Genomic DNA, 17660 nt, shown 5'->3' with positions numbered 1-17660 from the left:
TATATAGGCCAGGCCCAACTAATTTCTCTCTGGGGACAGAAACGTAGGCCTAAGGGCCTAAAAATGAGAGTGGGGCCTAGATCATGGGCCTACTGTTTGGATTGTAGGCATTGCTGTGGGCCACTTGCTAATCTGACAGGCTTGAAATTCTTTGAAGCCCTTTTCACATGATGGTATACTTCTTACAGACGGTTTGGATCCTGCAATCGTGCAACAGATTTGAAAATGTTCAAGTGCTTTTTGCTGCAACATTGCCAGTTAAAAATAAATGAAATTGGTAGCTACGGCCATGCCCAGCTCGTGATAGGCCGAGACCTTTGCTGGACTAGTACATGAATTTTTCTCCATTTCTCAAGTTGTGGTGACCCATCCATCATACACCTGGTATGCATGTAAATCAATCTGACCATCCAGTATAGGCCTCACTAACGATGGCACAAATCTCAAAATTAATCTGATTGGATAATCGTAGCAGTGGAAATTGGTTTCTTATTAACCGTCCATTCACTGCACATTACTTGAGATGTTTAGTATCAGCCCATGACTGTGATTATCAGTATATGATCCATCCACCATGAAAATGGGAAACCCCAAAATTCAGATTGGTCCAACTATCAAGTGGCTAACCATGTAAATTTGGATGCAATGAGAGACTACTCAGAGCTAAAAATACAGATAGCCGCAGCTTCCCAATGGACTCTGCAAATTTGCCTACAACAAAGAACCAAGCACAGAACTACACAGAAAGATTGGCCATTGATTTTCAGAGGCCTCAGCAGAGCCATTACTATAAATAAATCAATAAATCAGACCCCCGGGTCCCAACCTCATACAACAGACGCTCAGCTTGGCCATCATCCTCTTCAGCAGGACTTCTCACGAAGCTTTCTCGAATCCACGAGGGATAAAAGTAGAAATAATTTCTAATAAATTTAAAATAAATTGATTGATGATTAAAAAAAACAAAACCAAATTTATAATCTTTTAAATAATTAGCTCAAACATAGGACCAAGTTTTAGACTCAAACACCATAAAATCATGACTTAATATAAATAATAAACTTAATATTTATAAACGGCTTCCATTCCTACCAGATTTCATGGTTTTCTGCAAAAATAATAAGTGTCCGATTTGGCCTAATCAAGTTATTTTCCTAATTTTTCTAAGCCATTTTCATATTAGGCACGACTGGTACAACTCAAATGATCAAAAGTTATACTAGAACTAAAACTTATTATTTATAGTAAAAATGAAAATAAAATAGACTTTTGACCGTCAATCTAATGCAGTCTTGCAAATCTGGCATGGGCAACCCGGCATAGTAGGTTAGTTAGCTAAAGTAGCTTCTCTAACCCTAAAATCATATATGATATGTCAAAAAACTCATCCCGGTTTGCAAGATATGATTGCTTTAAGGTTCTGACTGTCCGAATCATTTCTAATGAAAGTGTCCAAGACCTGCTCTACATCAGCAAGACAGCAAACATGGCATTTCCTCTAACACCTCTTAAGTAAGGGGATAATCCAAATCAGAAGAAAGATGTTTGCAACTGCGCCATAAACCAGAGGGAATGCTGTACAACTGTCTCCCTGAAATGACTTCTCTATATAAAAGTATTGGGCTAGGATTGGAGTAATGTGTTTTAATTGAAATGTTGTTATTTAGAAGTATTTTTTGAGAGGAGAAATGATGGTTTATGTCATGAGTTTTTTTTCTTGTTCTTTCTTTTTATGTCTTTTGAAGGCAAGCTGGGCTCCAACCTTGGATCTCAATGTGGAAACAGGCCCTGTATAATAATAAGCCACAGGCTCGAACCCATTAGCTTTTGATTATGTGTTTAGAGTTGATTGTGGGGATTTGGTATTTTAGTCATTTCCAAAGCACTTTTTTAAATAGACAGTCGCCATATGCGTCCAACCTGTAATTGTCTATTATCTCTTTTTGTACAAACACCTTTGGTTGCATAACCACGTGGGTCACACATAGCGAAATGCCATACAGCCAATATATATATATATATATATATATATATATATATATATATATATATATAGAGAGAGAGAGAGAGAGAGAGAGAGAGAGAGAGAGAGTACGAAACCCATGTTTTATTTGATTCCCGTCACTAGAACGAAAGACAATTAAAGAATTCCGTTAAATAAAGGGAGTCGCTGAAAAACTGATGAATGAAAGTTTGGAACTACACACACTTACATATGGATATATTGTACATAAGTAAGATTAAAATAGAAAACCTCAGGTAAAATGTATAGCTTTCTATATGCATGAGTAATAAACGCAGGGAAGGACGTGATGTCGAGCACTGTCTTCCTCAAGAGGATAACTATTCTGAATCCACGGAATTTCTCTGGACTCCTCACAAAGACTTCTCGATTCCACAAGGAAAGAGAGTAGAAAATAGAAATAAATTCTAATAAATTCGAAATTGATTAATGAATGAATAAAAACGAGTTCACAACCCTTTAAATAGGGGTACCAAGCAATGGGAAAGAAATCAGAATCAAACTACAACTAAAACTTCTAGAATTCGTGACTTACTATAAATAGTAAACTTACTATTTAGAGACGGTCGTGACGTCTGCTAGTGCACAAGGTTTTCAGCCAAAAGTAAGTGTCCTATTTGGCTTCACCAAACCGTTCTCGTAACTTGTCTGAGCTCTTTTCACGTTGGACTCAACTCCTAAAGCCCAACGGATGAAGAGTTATAATCAAACTAAAACTTACTATTTATAGTAAAAACAAAATTAAAATAGGAAAACGACCGTCAATCTGGTGGTATTTCGCAAATTCGGCTTGGGCATCCCGGCATCAGGGTTGGTTGGCTAAAGTAGCTCATTCTACCCCAAAATCATATATTTTATGTCAGATAACTCATTTCGGATTGCGAGATACGCCCAATTTAAAGTCCAATGGTCTGGATCACTTATGTCGTCGACTGAGCCTTTTCTGATCCATCTTCGTCATGTAACTATCCGCAACCCGCTCTATATCAGTCTCCTCTACCTCAAAAGAACTCATTCTCGAATTCTCGTCTTGCTCTGGTTCATAATACTCGGTCAGGTCCGCGACGTTGAAAGTCCTGAGATCGCCATGTCATCTGGAAGATCAACAACATAAGTGTTGTCATTGATCTTTCGGATGATTAGTACCGGTCCAATATTTTTATTCTTCAACTTGTTATATGTTCCGGTCAAAAATATTTCTTTGCGCAGATAGAGCATTACTTGGTCGCCCACCTCAAATACCTTTTGTTGTCAATGCTTGTCAACTTGCTCCTTATACTTTTCGTTCGAGGCATGTAGCTTGGTCTGTACCTCTGCATGAATGTCCATGATCCTGTCTGCCATATATTCTACTGCAATGCTCATGCCTGAGAGCATGGGCAGAGGGACAAAGTCTAATGTGTAGCGAGGTACTCGTCCGTAAATAACCTAGAACGGGAATTTTCCTGTTGAGCGGTTCACTATGTTATTGAATGCAAACTCCACTTGAGATAAGACCAAAGCTCACTGCTTCTATTTTTCTTCTGAAATACATCGAAGGAGGTTTCCCAACTTGCGATTCACAACCTCGGTTTACCCGTCAGTCTGTGGGTGGTAAGCGCTACTGAACTGAAATCGTGTATCGAATCAAGTCCACAAAGTCCGCCAAAAGTGGCTTATGAACTTCATGTTACGATCAGAAGTAATAGTCTTTGAAACCCCGTGTAGTCGCACAATTTTTCTAAAGAATAGATTCGCCACGTGTGTTGCATCGAGAGTTTTCTTGCATGGAATAAAGTGCGCCATCTTAAAGAAACGATGTACAATCATGAACACTGAATCCATGCCGCGTTGTGTTCGTGGAATACCAAGCACGAAGTCAATAGATAAATCCTCCTAAGGGCTGTTAGGCACAGGTAACGGGGTATAAAAGCCCGTATTATGAGATTGTCCCTTCGAGGTCTAACGAATATAACAACGTTGGACTGTTTTTTCTACATCACGTACCAATTGTGGCCAGTAATACCGTTCTTCCACAAGAGCTCGCATCTTGTCTCGCCCAAGGTGTCCACTAAGGCTACCTCCATGTAGTTATTGGATTATCTGTTTCCTTAGCGAATTGTTGGGGATGCACAATCGATTTTCCTTGAAAAGGAACCCCTCTTACATATGTAAGTCGCTGGGGTGACCTTCTTGACATATAACTCATGCATCCTTAAAGTCGTTGTCATCGGCATATGTCTTTGAGGTGCGTGAACCCGACAACCTCATTGCTTATAGTGACTAACAGAGTTGCATGGCGACTCAACATATCGACTACCTTGTTCTATTGTCCTAACTTATGTTTTAGCATGAACGTGAATTCCTGCAAAAATGAGATCATCTAGCATGCACACGGTTAATGTTAGCTTGGCTATTAATGAATTTGAGAGCTTGATGGTCCGTGTAAAGTATGAATTCCCTTTGAATCAAATAATGTCGCTAGTGTCGTATTGCCTGGACCACCGCATACAACTCGATCTCATATGTAGACCACTTCTTGCATGCATCACTAAGTTTCTCACTATAGAATGCTACTGGCCTACCTTCTTGAGACAAAACTCCCCTAACCCTGACATCTGAGGCATCACATTCGACTTCAAACAGTTCGTTGAAGTTAAGAGTACAAGAACTGGGGTTGTGGATAATCTGTGCTTAATTTCGACAAAACTCCTGTCAGCTTCATTAGTCCACTAAAACTGCCATTTTTTCATGCAATCTGTGATTTGTGACACAATGATACTGAAAATTTTCATGAACCGACGATAGAATGTCGCCGGTCTATGAAAACTTCACACTTTATGAATATTTGTGGGAACCGGCCATTCTTTGATTACCTTCACCTTTTCCTCATCCACACGAATGCCCGTGGATGTTATAACAAAACTCAGAAATAATAGGCTATCAGTTATGAAGCTGCACTTTTTTTAATTGAGATACAGTTTATTTTCAGTGAGCACTTGAAAGACCTTCTTGACATGCTCCATATGGGTGGTTTTGTCTTCATTATATATCAAAATATCATCAAAATAAACCACAATGAATTGCCCAATGAAAGGTTTCAGAACTTGGTTCATCAATTTCATGAATGTGCTAGGCACATTCGAAAGACCGAAGGGCATGACCATCCATTCGTACAATCCTTCCTTGGTCTTAAAGGTCATTTTCCACTGATCATCACCCGGCCGTATTCTAATTTGATGGTAACCGCTCCTTAGGTCCAATTTAGAGAATATTTTTACACCCTCTAACATGTCCAACATATCATCTAATCGTGGCATAGGAAATCTGTATTTTATGATGATTTTGTTGATGGACCGGCTGTCGACACACATGCGCCAACTCCCATCTTTCTTTGGAGTTAATAGAGCTAGTACAATACATGGGCTCATGCTTTCTCGAATAAGACCCTTACGGATCAGCTCCTCCACTTGCCCTTTCAGAATCTCGCACTCATTCGGACTCATTTGATAATGAGGACGATTGGGTAAACTAGACCCGAGGATAAAGTCGATTTGGTGTTGGATATCCCGCATGGGGGGTAACCCATTGGGAAGGTCATCGGGCCAGATTTCTTTAAATTCATATAACAAGGGACTTAGTCTTTCAAGGATGATGGTAGGCTCGAGTTCTTTCCCTTTTACAATTAATGTATAATCATGTCCTGTTTCTTTGGATTCTTCCACGAAGTCCCGTATGGTTAAGAGAAAACGGCCCTCCACTTTAGAAGTTTCAGGTGGTCCCTTTGGATCCATAAGGGCCGCTATGGTCTTCCGGCCATCCTTCATAAAGATATATATGTTATCTCGCCCTTTATGAGTGGCATCACGGTCAGATTGTCAGGATCGACCAAGTAGTATGTGACATGCTTCCATGTCAACCACATCGCATACTACATCCTTATAATGTTTGCCAATTGATAAGGATATGGTGCACCGTTTAGTTACCTTTGTTGCGCTGACCTTCTTGATCCAACCGATTGTATATGGGGAGGGATGACGCTCTGTGTTCAATTCAATTTTTCCACCATGACCCTGGAGATGATGTTCTCGTTGCTTCCATTGTCAATAATCATGTCATAAATCTTTCGATTCACAGTACACCTAGTGCGGAAGATGTTATGTCGTTGTAGATGCACTTCTTTTATTGGCGCATATAATAGCCGCCTCACGACAGTGACTCGCCGCGATCTTTCTGAACCCAACTTGAATCATCTACCTCGTTCTCGATGGTATGCTCTTATTCTTCAACATCTGGATCTTCATAGGCGTTATCAGCACTACCATTACTAATGGCCAGGTTCATCACTTTTCGCTGAGGACAAATATTTGATAGGTGGCCCAGTTGGCCACAACGATAGCAGTTGTCGGGCCTTAGTCGAGCATAGGGGTTCGAGATTCTACTTAAACCAGTAGCAATCAATACGCCCCTTTGGGGTCTAGCTTACCCGCTTTCCTGATCTTGGCTCTCAAACGTAAAAGGTTGAGTGCATGCTCATACGGGCTCCTTCCCCTTATGCTATGGAGCTCCCTAAGGTGGACCTACCGCAGTGATCCTTGCGGTAGGATAGGTCCGTGTGTTAAGACGTTCAAGTTACGCTTCTACCCAAGTACCTAACTCGATCGCATCATTCATTGTCCAGACGGACTGCATCTGGACCCGATCCTGGATCGCTATATGCAATCCATCGTTGAATTGGGCGACTTGTTGCCATTCAGTATCAACCAAATCGTTATGCGCCGCCAGGCGGTAAAATTTTTTTATGTATTCCCTTACCAACCGACTACCTTGTCGACAATTTTAGTATTATTGGAATAATACCTGATCGTAATCGCTACGGAAGAATCGGACACGTAGTAGCTGCTTCATCCGTTACCATATGCAGATTGATGTTTTTATCTATTTGGTTCGTGCGAGTTGCAGTTGTTCCCACCAAGCTAAAGCTCCTCCTTTCAACTTGTAGGCGACAAGCTTGACCTTCTTTGCTTTAGGGATGTCCATATAGTCGAAAAATCGCTCAACTTTAGAAAGTCAATCGAGGAAATCCTCAATGTGTAGTTGGCTATTTAAGTTAGGAATATCAACCCGCATCTTAAATTCTCAATCTGTTCGATTTACTCGATCGCCGCCTTGTCTTAGGTGTTAGAAGATTATGTCTTCGATCTCCTCCTCACTGAAGCCCCCTTCCTCAGGAATGACCCTTGGATGCACTTCCGGTACTATCCTGCGATTAGGGCGATTATAAGTTTCAGCAATTGGCGATGGAGGATTACTACCAGGAACACAGAGTTATCCTAGGGTTTCCACCAAGAGATCCGTTATGCGGTCATGGAAGCCTACGGCCCTTGCATGGCTTGCCAATTCTCTTATTGCGTTGCTTCGAAAGCTATCGCCATTAAAGGTAAATTTCCTGGAGCACCGCCCATGGGATTGTTGCCCGACTCGTCGTTAGAAGCTATCTATCCGAGGAAAAACCTCGCTTTGATACCAAATTGACGCAAGGAAGGACATGAGATCAAGCACCGTCTTCCTCAAGAGGATAACTATTCCGAATCCACGAAACTTCTCTGGACTCCTCACAGAGACTTCTCGAATCCACGAGGAAAGAAAGTAGAAAATAGAAATAAATTATAATAAATTCGAAATTGATTAATGAAGGAATAAAAATGAGTTCATATCCCTTTATATAGGGGTACCAAGCAATGGGAAAGAAATCAGAATCAAACTACAACTAAAACTCCTAGAATTCGCGACTTACTATAAATAGTAAACTTGCTATTTATAGACAGTCGTGATGTCTACTAGTGCGCAAGGTTTTCGGCCAAAAATAGTAAGTGTCCTATTTGGCTTCACCAAACTGTTCTCCTAATTTTTCTAAGCTCTTTTCACGTTAGACACAACTCCTAAAGCCTAACGGATGAAGAGTTATAATCAAACTAAAACTTACTATTTATAGTAAAAACGAAATTAAAATAGGGAAACGACCATCGATCTAGTAGTATTTCACAAATTCAGGTTGGGTAACCCGGCATAACAGGGTTGGTTGGCTAAAGTAGCTCGTTCTACCCCAAAATCATATATTTTACATCAGATAACTTATTCCGGATTGCGAGATATGCCCAATTTAAGGTCCGATGGTCTGAATCACTTCTGTCGTCGACCTAGCCTTTTCTAATCCATCTTTGACATGTAACTGTCCGCAACCCGCTCTACATCAATATACATAGGTAATCAATTGGTGGGTTAATACTATTCTAGTTGCCTCTTTCAAAATATATCATTTTTAAGTAATTTTTAAAAAAATAAAGGAAATTTACCAAAAAAAAAAAAGCCTGATGAATATAGATTTCACAATCCAATACCTTTTTTTAAAGCTACCTCACTAGTCTATATAATTATCCACTACCTTCCCTCACAGCAATTTTGTCAACAAATGGGTATTTGGCCTGGGTGGACCTCACTGTCATATTTATGTAAAATCCACTGCAACCACCGGTGTGATGTTAGGTAAAGAACCCAAAAATCAGCTTCATCTAATTTGTGTAAAATCTAATGGTTGGAGCGGATTTCATATGAGTATCACAATGAGCCCTGTAAAAATCAATAGTGGTCTTCTCTCTCAACTTTTTTATTTGGTGTAGCCCACTAGAATCATAAGTCAACCTAAATTTTTTTATCTTTGAGCCTAATATGGGACTGAATATCTAATAATCAGCATGGATCTTACATAAACATTACAATGGGCCCATCAAAATAAAGAGTAGTGTCCCATTTAATTCCCTTTTTTCTAAATAATCTCTTTACAGTTGTAAATGGACGTTTGGATTTATTTTTTGTGAGGCCCACCATGATGTGCATGCAAAAAATCCACTCTGGCCATTATATATGCGTACTCCCAATTTAGGCCCAAAGCTAAAACAGCAGATTGACTTATAACTCAAGTGAGCCACTCCAAAGAAAACTAAGAGAGAGACGTGAACCTTTAATTTTCACAGGGTGCCCCACCATGATAACTATATAAAATCAACTCCAACCATTAGATGTGACACCAAAATTTATGCATGGGCCCTAAAAGTCAGGCTATCTTTGATTCAAGTGGACCATATTAAGGGAAACCGTTTCAAGGGTGATCATTGCCTTGTACACCGTTTTCAATCACGTAGTCTACGTGAATCATGAATAGGATGACCTTTGGGCCCTTCACCTAACATAAGGTTATACACCCAGCGGTTGAGGTGGATTAATTGTACATAAACATTACTGTGGGGCCCACCCAAGTAGCCAACCCATTTGCTAGCATGCCCACCCAACCGAAGTTAGAGAAACCTAACAAAGATAGTGGAATGATAATTATATCCATTAACAAAGTAGCTTTTTAAAGACCTTATTGAAAAAGGTACCAAAATATAAATTCCATACTAATTTAGTTGTTATTTTGTAAAATTTTCAACAAACATTTGCTAATTTTTTTAATCTCCTACGCAAATCTATCCATGCATGGCAGCCACCACTACAAGAAAGTAGGCCTTTAGCCTCAATTTTTTAAATAAAATAATTTCTTTCTTTTTTTTTACCTTTCTTCTAAAAGATACAGGGTTTTATACTTTTGACCTGTTATGTAAGCTTTTAATTCAGGATGTGGGGTTTAAACAAAGTATATATTGCTAACTATGGCACCACGCTAGAAATGCTTATGAGTTCCCACCAAATTCAACATGCTTCAAAATGGTTGTTCATTTGAATTTTTCATTGGGCGTGGCACGTTGGGGATTTAAAGAACGTGCAAGGTTTGTTTTTCAATGTAAGGGAGAGCAAAGTTAGGGGTTTGTAAAGGAATTTTGTGGTTTTTAGATTCATAAGTTTATTTATCTCTTGTAATTCATTTTGTTTAGGGTGGTTGTCGGCCTGTGACAGTGGTTTTTTTTTTTTTTGCAATAATTTTTTCACATAAGTTCGCATGTTCTTTGTGGTGATTGTTTACATTTATCTCTCTATAATTGTTCAATCTGAATTTGGGATTTGCTTCCACGATTCCCCAACATGGCCCACCATGATATGTCCACAATAAAAAGATCTCACCCACCCTACTTTCTTGACCATTAATCGTGACCATAAATGGAAAATATGAATAGTAGTGACAAAAGATTAGCATTGGATGGGCAAAGGCCCACCAATTTGATAGGTAATATCATCCAATCAATGAGATTTGCTGACTGTATGTCCGTGTCAATACTACATCCATCATTGGACACACTTGATGGAAGGCCTGGATCATGACCACTATGCCACATCTCCCATTCAACTTCAGTGCACCATATAAGGAAATTATGGAGCTGAGTTACTATAATCCAAACCATGCATCTGGTGTGCCTCTCATGTTTACCCTACTTACCATGAATCGTCCTCATACAAAACTTAGGTAATAATGTACAATCACACTTAAGACCTGTATATTTGCATGGTGTGGCCGATCCAAATTTTGAAATGGCCTACATTTCGGAGAACCCTTTTTTCCAGGTAAGGCGCATCCAATGAGTGGCTTGGATGGCAATATCCAACACTATGAACCCACATAATTCCATCTAGAAGTTTCTACTGTGGCCACCATCCACAATGTCCCTGAACATTTCCTTGTGTGTGGTCCACTTGAGTTATGGATCAGGCTGGATTGTGGGCTCTTGGCCTAACATGGGCTACATTGCTTCACATAATTAATGGATGAGTTGGATGGTACACAGCAACTCACACAACTCAGTGTGCCCCCAAACTGTCATTTTGGATGAGTTGGATGTTATAAACATTGATATTTTGGCAGGGTGTGATCATTCGTACGCTTTGACACAGCCACTGTATAAGTAGCTACATTTACCTCCACCCAAACTGTCCGAATCATGTCCCACTTCAGAATGGCGTAGCCCCAAAATTAGATAGATTGGATGATCTTAACCTTCGTTGGATATTTTTCTCATTAGGTGAGGATGCTAATTTTAATCGTCCATCTGCAGGCTTACCAAATGGACAGTTAAGAATTCACTTGTGGTGTAACTTTTGAATTATTCCCAACCTACAATATGCATTACATTTACACGGTTTGTATTAAGATAAATGTATGCTAGTGAGACAATATCATATGGGAAGTGAATTGGGTATTGCCTGTTTATGGTGGAATTTGATTGGAGATTAAGCTAGTGTAAGAAATTTGAAACATGCGTTGCAATCCCAATCCCATTTCTAATATCAGCTTCTATCCAATCAAATCCTACCTCAAGCTGGAAGAAGCTCAGTAAAGGCAATGTGTGTGCCCAACTATCTCCGTTTTCCCAGCCCTCCTTTAGTGCACCGCTAAATGTATGTTGGGGGTGGCACACATGGGCCTGATCCGAGACACAGTCATGTGCTGCCCATGTGATTATCGTCCACTCAACTGGCGCCAGATGTATATGTTGGAATATGGACCACACGTCAACATCAATGAACAATCCATTTCTTTTGCACACATGTGACGTACTCAATCTGTAGAGTGGCTTAGTTTCTTGGGGCCAACAATTACAAGGATGAATGGCGTGGATCTCTCACGTATGCCTCTTCCACGTGTAAGAGAGCGCATATATATATATATATATATATCAGGTATGCTCTTCTTCCAGGTTAGACTAAGGAGTTTCAACACCTGGTCCAGGGTTCTGAGTAATAGGTGGTGAAATCCCACTACGGCGCGTGTGTTGGGGTGTGTGTGCGTGTGTTAAAAAAATAAATAAATAAAAGTATGCTCTTCTTCCACGCGTGAGAGAGTGCTAAAAGGTATACTTGACCGAGTTCACCCAGCAATTTTCTCTTATGTGAGGATCCTTGGAAGGTAGCTATCGTTTTATATGCGAAAGTGATCTGTTGTCATCCGGTTAATAGAGTCTTTTTGGCCATTTTGATTGTATTCCGGGCAAGCTAAAGTAAATAGATTGTTCATGGTTTGTCTGTCACATTTGTGTACCGGAATAAGGAGAGATAAAGACATCAGTTTTACAAAAAAAATGGAATAACTTAAGGACGGAATGTCTTTTATTCTACCTACACAAACATCCATATTCAAAAGCTTCACATGTCCCACGTGTGTCGCAATCACTCATCAAGCGCCTTAAATGTGCCATTAGTGTTCATGCATGCATGGACCTTAACTGCTCCATATACCAGCATCCAATTAAGCTTCCTACACGTCATGACACGTATCCCAGAAGCCATTTTCATTTCCTCTTCCAAGCTGTTCAGCAAACAAGGAATGAAGTAGCTAGTCCAAGACCATCTATCCGGTACACAACTTTGCCTGCATCCAAGTGCTGCCTGTTTTTCATAATGACTAAACGCTGGGGAGGTGTCGTCACGTCTTACTCTTTAACAACTCTCTACGCACTTAGTTAAATGCCCTTTTAGAGGAATGGCCCAGTTGCATTTAAACAGGATCGCTGGATCTGCCTAATAAAACAACAGCCATGAATAAACCACTCCTGCGCTTATGAATTCAGAAAGCAGCCAAAGAGTCTTGACGTCCACGTACTCAAGCGAACAAAAAAGAGCAGATGAGTTTAAGATGAGATCTGATCCTCATTTGCTTAACGGGACATAAGATTAATGTAATGCGCATGGCTGTTACATCACATTGTAGAAATCGTAATTGCATGAAAACAATGTTTCAATGGTGTTGAAACATGATGTAACTTGATTGAGTCATGTGAAGGTAATAATTTTTAAACATGCTTACAAAAACTTCATTTCAGACAGTAGCATGTGGCTCAATCAAATCCTACCCCGCCCTAACACCACTGACCTACTTAGTTATGGATCACCATACAATCTGCTTCCCTTATATGATCCAGCAGGTATTATTGTCCTACAGGACTGTAACAAGGGGTTTAAGGATATAAATTGTGTGGTGACAATGTATATAGTAACCTGATGTGGAGGGATGCTATTGGTTTACATGCCTCTATCGAAGATGGGCTTGATGGTACTAGCAACTTTCAAACATGCTTCACATGGCCTAATCTCGATCTCTGATCTGCAAGAGCCAATAAATCCGGCAATGTCCGTCACCACCATTGTCAGTGATGGCTGGGTCACCACGCAATCCACGTGCGTGGAATGGTTGGTTCAGACCATCTATCTCATTGGTCCTGTCTTTAGTTGGCCTACTAGAGAAAACTGTGCTAAAAAGGATCCAAGCCACTAGTTTTTATTGTTTATTGTTGATCATTAGCAATGCTCATTCCACGATCCATTTGAAGGTCCATTGATAGTCCGTTCCGTCTGATTTCCAACCATGGACCATCCACTAATAGGACCCACTAGATGGACGGTTTGATCCACCGCCGAACCTTAAGATTGTCAGGCGGGTGATGAACGCCCATTGCTGATCAGATGATCACTAGGCGGACTATATGCACGTAGAGATTAGAAATTAATGCATACACTGACGCACGTATCTCATGATCGGTGGCCCAGATCTTTTCACCTTGTACACGGGTTTTCATTTCCAACAGTAATCCAGATCGTAGATCATCTGTCCGTTCGGTCCCACCGTTCGTTGAGCGCGACCTGAAGAACTCCCAGGTAGAAAATCCAACTACCAACATTTGAACTCTTTCCAGGTCTGAAAGTTTGCACCTGAAGAGTTAGATTGTCTGATTTTTTCGGCAGAAGATCCAAACATTATCTCCAACCTTATGGAAAGTACACATAATTTCACACACGTGTTTCATATTCAAATGTCCCCGCGCGCGTGCAGATGCACAGGGCTTTACACGCGTGTTTAATGAGCATTCGCTAGATAACCATGGCCCCACAGGCCACATGTCAGAATTGGCAATGATACGTTGTGTGAAGTGCAAAGATGGCCATTACGTGTGCGGATTGCACGGAGTCGCAAACCATGACGTGCACACGTGTATGACCGACAAAGATAGGCGCTTGATTGATGTCTTAAATCGGTGAATTAATATGTTCGTCAATGATAGATTCGATGTCATCCAAGTCCTGCTCAATATCATCATAAAAATTCAGAAAACAATTACTTTGGCTTTGAAACTTTTCTGCTGCTGATTAAGATAGAAGTGACTGTATAACCCTCATGTTTTTCATATTAATCTAGAGGTGCTCTCATGTTTCTCACATTAAACTAGAGGTTGGTTCCTCTACAATGTTTGTAGAATATAGGTAATCTTACAATGTTGATGTGGGACCACGGATCCGTGGTGAATGGGTGCATGACATGCACTCCGTCCACCAGCTTTGATTTCACCGCATGATCTAGATACGAGGCAGATCCAAAATTCAGGTGACCCCACTTATAAATTGTTAACTAAAATATCTAAAACCCCATGTTGTAGCCCATCTGAGTTTGTTAATGGCCTGTTCTTTGGAGTGTCCATTCATTCGTGGGGCACACGTCATGAATGGAATGGATGGAAAGCACATTACATGGTGGGCCTCAAACATGAGTTTTAATAGTGCGCATCCCTATCCCGACTGCTGCCTATGGTGTGACCTGCCATGTTTTGGATCTGCCGATTTTTAAGATTGGTGGTGAACTTTGCGTACCGAACGGATGGAGCTGATGTTGGCCCTAAATCACGGTGGGCCCCACACACAACGTAGCCAGAAGAAGCTTTATTTTTACCATCGTTGCGCAGGAACCGGATTCCTCATTAAACCAAGCAAAACTTCGTCGGTGCTCTGTGGGCCCCACCATGATGTAAGTGTTTCATCCATTCCGTTCATCAGTTTTTACAGATAATTTTAATGCTTGATCCAAAAAATATGAGGGATATATATCTCAAGTGGACCACACCACAGGAAAACAATAGTGATTGGATATCTACCATTAAAATCTTCCTAAGGCCTACTGTACTGTTTATTTGACACACAATCTGTTGATTAGGTCATACAGACCCATATGAAGGGAAAATAAAAAACTAAGATCGGCTTAATCCAAAACTTTTGTGGCCCCCAAAAAGTGTTTAATGGTCGACATTCATTCAAAACTGTTTCCTGTAATGTGGTCCACTTGAGATTGATATATATATATATATCTAATTTTTGGTATTTAATATAAAATTATCTATAGAAATAGATGGACGGCATGGATGAAACATATAAATCATTGTGGGGTCCACAGAGCACCGACCATCAGCCATTGGCTGGTGGCAGGGGGAGTAGCCAATCCGTTCCCGCAAGACCTCCTCAAACAAGAACAGTTCTGTCTTTTCCTAATCGCTAAATCTTGACTACGAACCATGACTTCTTTTTTCTTCCTTTTTTTTTTTGAAAATTTTTTTGAACCATTCGTGTTTATATGATTTCGCGCATCTTACAACTATGCATACAAATGCATGGCGCGACTGTACGTATTTCATGAATCTAGCTTAATCTGAACCACTGAAATTGTGGGGGCCATTCTGGATTGGTCATGCAACAAAGATTACACTGAACGAATGGAACGAGCCCAACTGTCGATCGATTGGTGACAACTCACATGGATGGTTTAACTCAAAAGGAATCCATGGTGTTAGTATCACCAATAAATGTTCATCGAGTGGAGTTAGGATTATCCAATCGGAGTTTGTGTTTGTGTGCCATCCATCATGTCCTTGGTAAGGCTTGTATATTTATGACGTGTACAAGTGGTTGTGTTCCGTACTATAAACAATCTTATTTTCACAAACAGGAACAGATATTACATGTGATATAACATACCGTGATTCGTGGCTTACGCTAGGGTATGATGCATTGTCCACTAATATTATTACAATAACGCATGATTTCTGGCATGAAATCAGACAATTTGACTCTTGAGGTGGGCCAGTGAAAATTTTTTCTAAACATTTATTTGTTTTGATATATTGCAGCCCACCTGAGGAGTGAAACGGTTCAATTTTTATGATAGAAGATCTAAATTATGTGGTTCACCTAATGAAAGCCCAGATCTCACACATGTATGATATTATGAAACGTGCACCCCCGCATGTAGAGTTGCATACTCTACATGCGTGTGGAATTAACAAACCTCCAACAGTGCTGTTATTGAAAGGTTGGGCTAGATCATGATCACGATGCGATGGAAAGCCCCCTCGACCGTCCATGTGTCAGGTAGACGGACCATCAGATGGCTCACTTAGTGGGCTCTGCCTAAAATGGCCCATAGTTCTAATAGCATACAGACCAGATAATTCTAGCTATATATTACTTCCTTACTCTCTAATCACTGTTCATTTGAGAGCCAGAATTTAGATGCTTGGATCATAAGGATGCTAATTTTTAACCATAGGCTATCCATAAAAGCGCCATTAGGTGAATAATTAATGCTTGTTGAGATTTCATATTTTGGTTAAAAAATAAATGAATACAAAAATTATTGTGAACCTTTTTCACATAGTGTTTTCAAAATATTTCAAAATAATGAAAAATTTAGATGAATGAGTTAATATTTAAAAATATTTTTACAATGTTATAAACTTCGATAGCTTCAAGTCAAATAGTCCACTCTTTCCATCTATATAAATTGGTGGATCAAAAAAACAATGCAAATAACAAATCTCCTCATAGACTAGAACCAATAACCGCATATCACTCATTTTCTCCTCCATCGGAGGTCTACTCAAGGCCAAAGACCTCTCACAAAAGTGATCAAACCTTTACGCACAGTTTCTTGCTAGAAAATCAACCGTGTTAATCAAGTTCTTAAGGTAGTCTATTTGTGATTGTTGCACGCTGAAAAAAAAAAAAAAACAATGTTTATCATATCTTGAAAGCAATTCATTAGCAACCAACCAACAAACTCAAATCACGCTTCAAAGACAAAAGACAATCGTATCTAACAAGTGCTTCAGCTTGCTTTTGATCAAAGTTATTTAAATATATTTTTAGTTTTCAAAATTTCCAAAACAATGTTGACCCACTCTCTCCTGCACTAATCGTACAGTAGATAGTTTTAAGATTTGGAGGAGTCCAACGGATCGGACCCAGTCTTATTCAAAACCACAATTCATCCAGACAAGTCACCCTGGTTTGGCCGCCTCAGGACGTTTCACCCCGACTCGAACCTATTTACTGCAATTCACACTCAAATCAAGACTGGATGAGTCAACTGGAGTCCCGACTCTTTTAACCATATTTTCTACCATATGACAGAGCCGGCTCTATCATATCATTTGGGTTCTCTCAATATCTTGTCTGTGGCAACAGGAGCATGTGTCTCACCACAGAGCCCACATGCGTAGGTGATCTGATAATCAAAACAGTCCATTCTACCAGCTACGTACGCTCGATCAAGCCATTGTAATTTTCTTTTCAATACAGAGTGGTGAGGCTGCGAGATATGATCCGTGGGGGAGAGATGGCCACAGACCTCTAATAAGGCCCCATCTCTGACAACATACATCTTCATCAGTCACATCTCACCACGTCACGGCTGAGGGTAGTGTAGGCCTGGATCTCTAATCCGCGTCCGAGCCAGCCCTGCATGAGCCTTTACAGCTAGTATGATTGCCCCACCATGAAGATGACCACGTGCAAACTAAAAGCTCGAGCATGCTGTCTTTATCCTTGGCTCGAGTGTTCCTCCGCGTCTAGG

This window comes from Magnolia sinica, chromosome 1 (assembly GCF_029962835.1).
Source record: "Magnolia sinica isolate HGM2019 chromosome 1, MsV1, whole genome shotgun sequence".
In the NCBI taxonomy this organism is placed as follows: domain Eukaryota; kingdom Viridiplantae; phylum Streptophyta; class Magnoliopsida; order Magnoliales; family Magnoliaceae; genus Magnolia; species Magnolia sinica.
Note: the sequence above shows the minus strand (reverse complement) of the source record.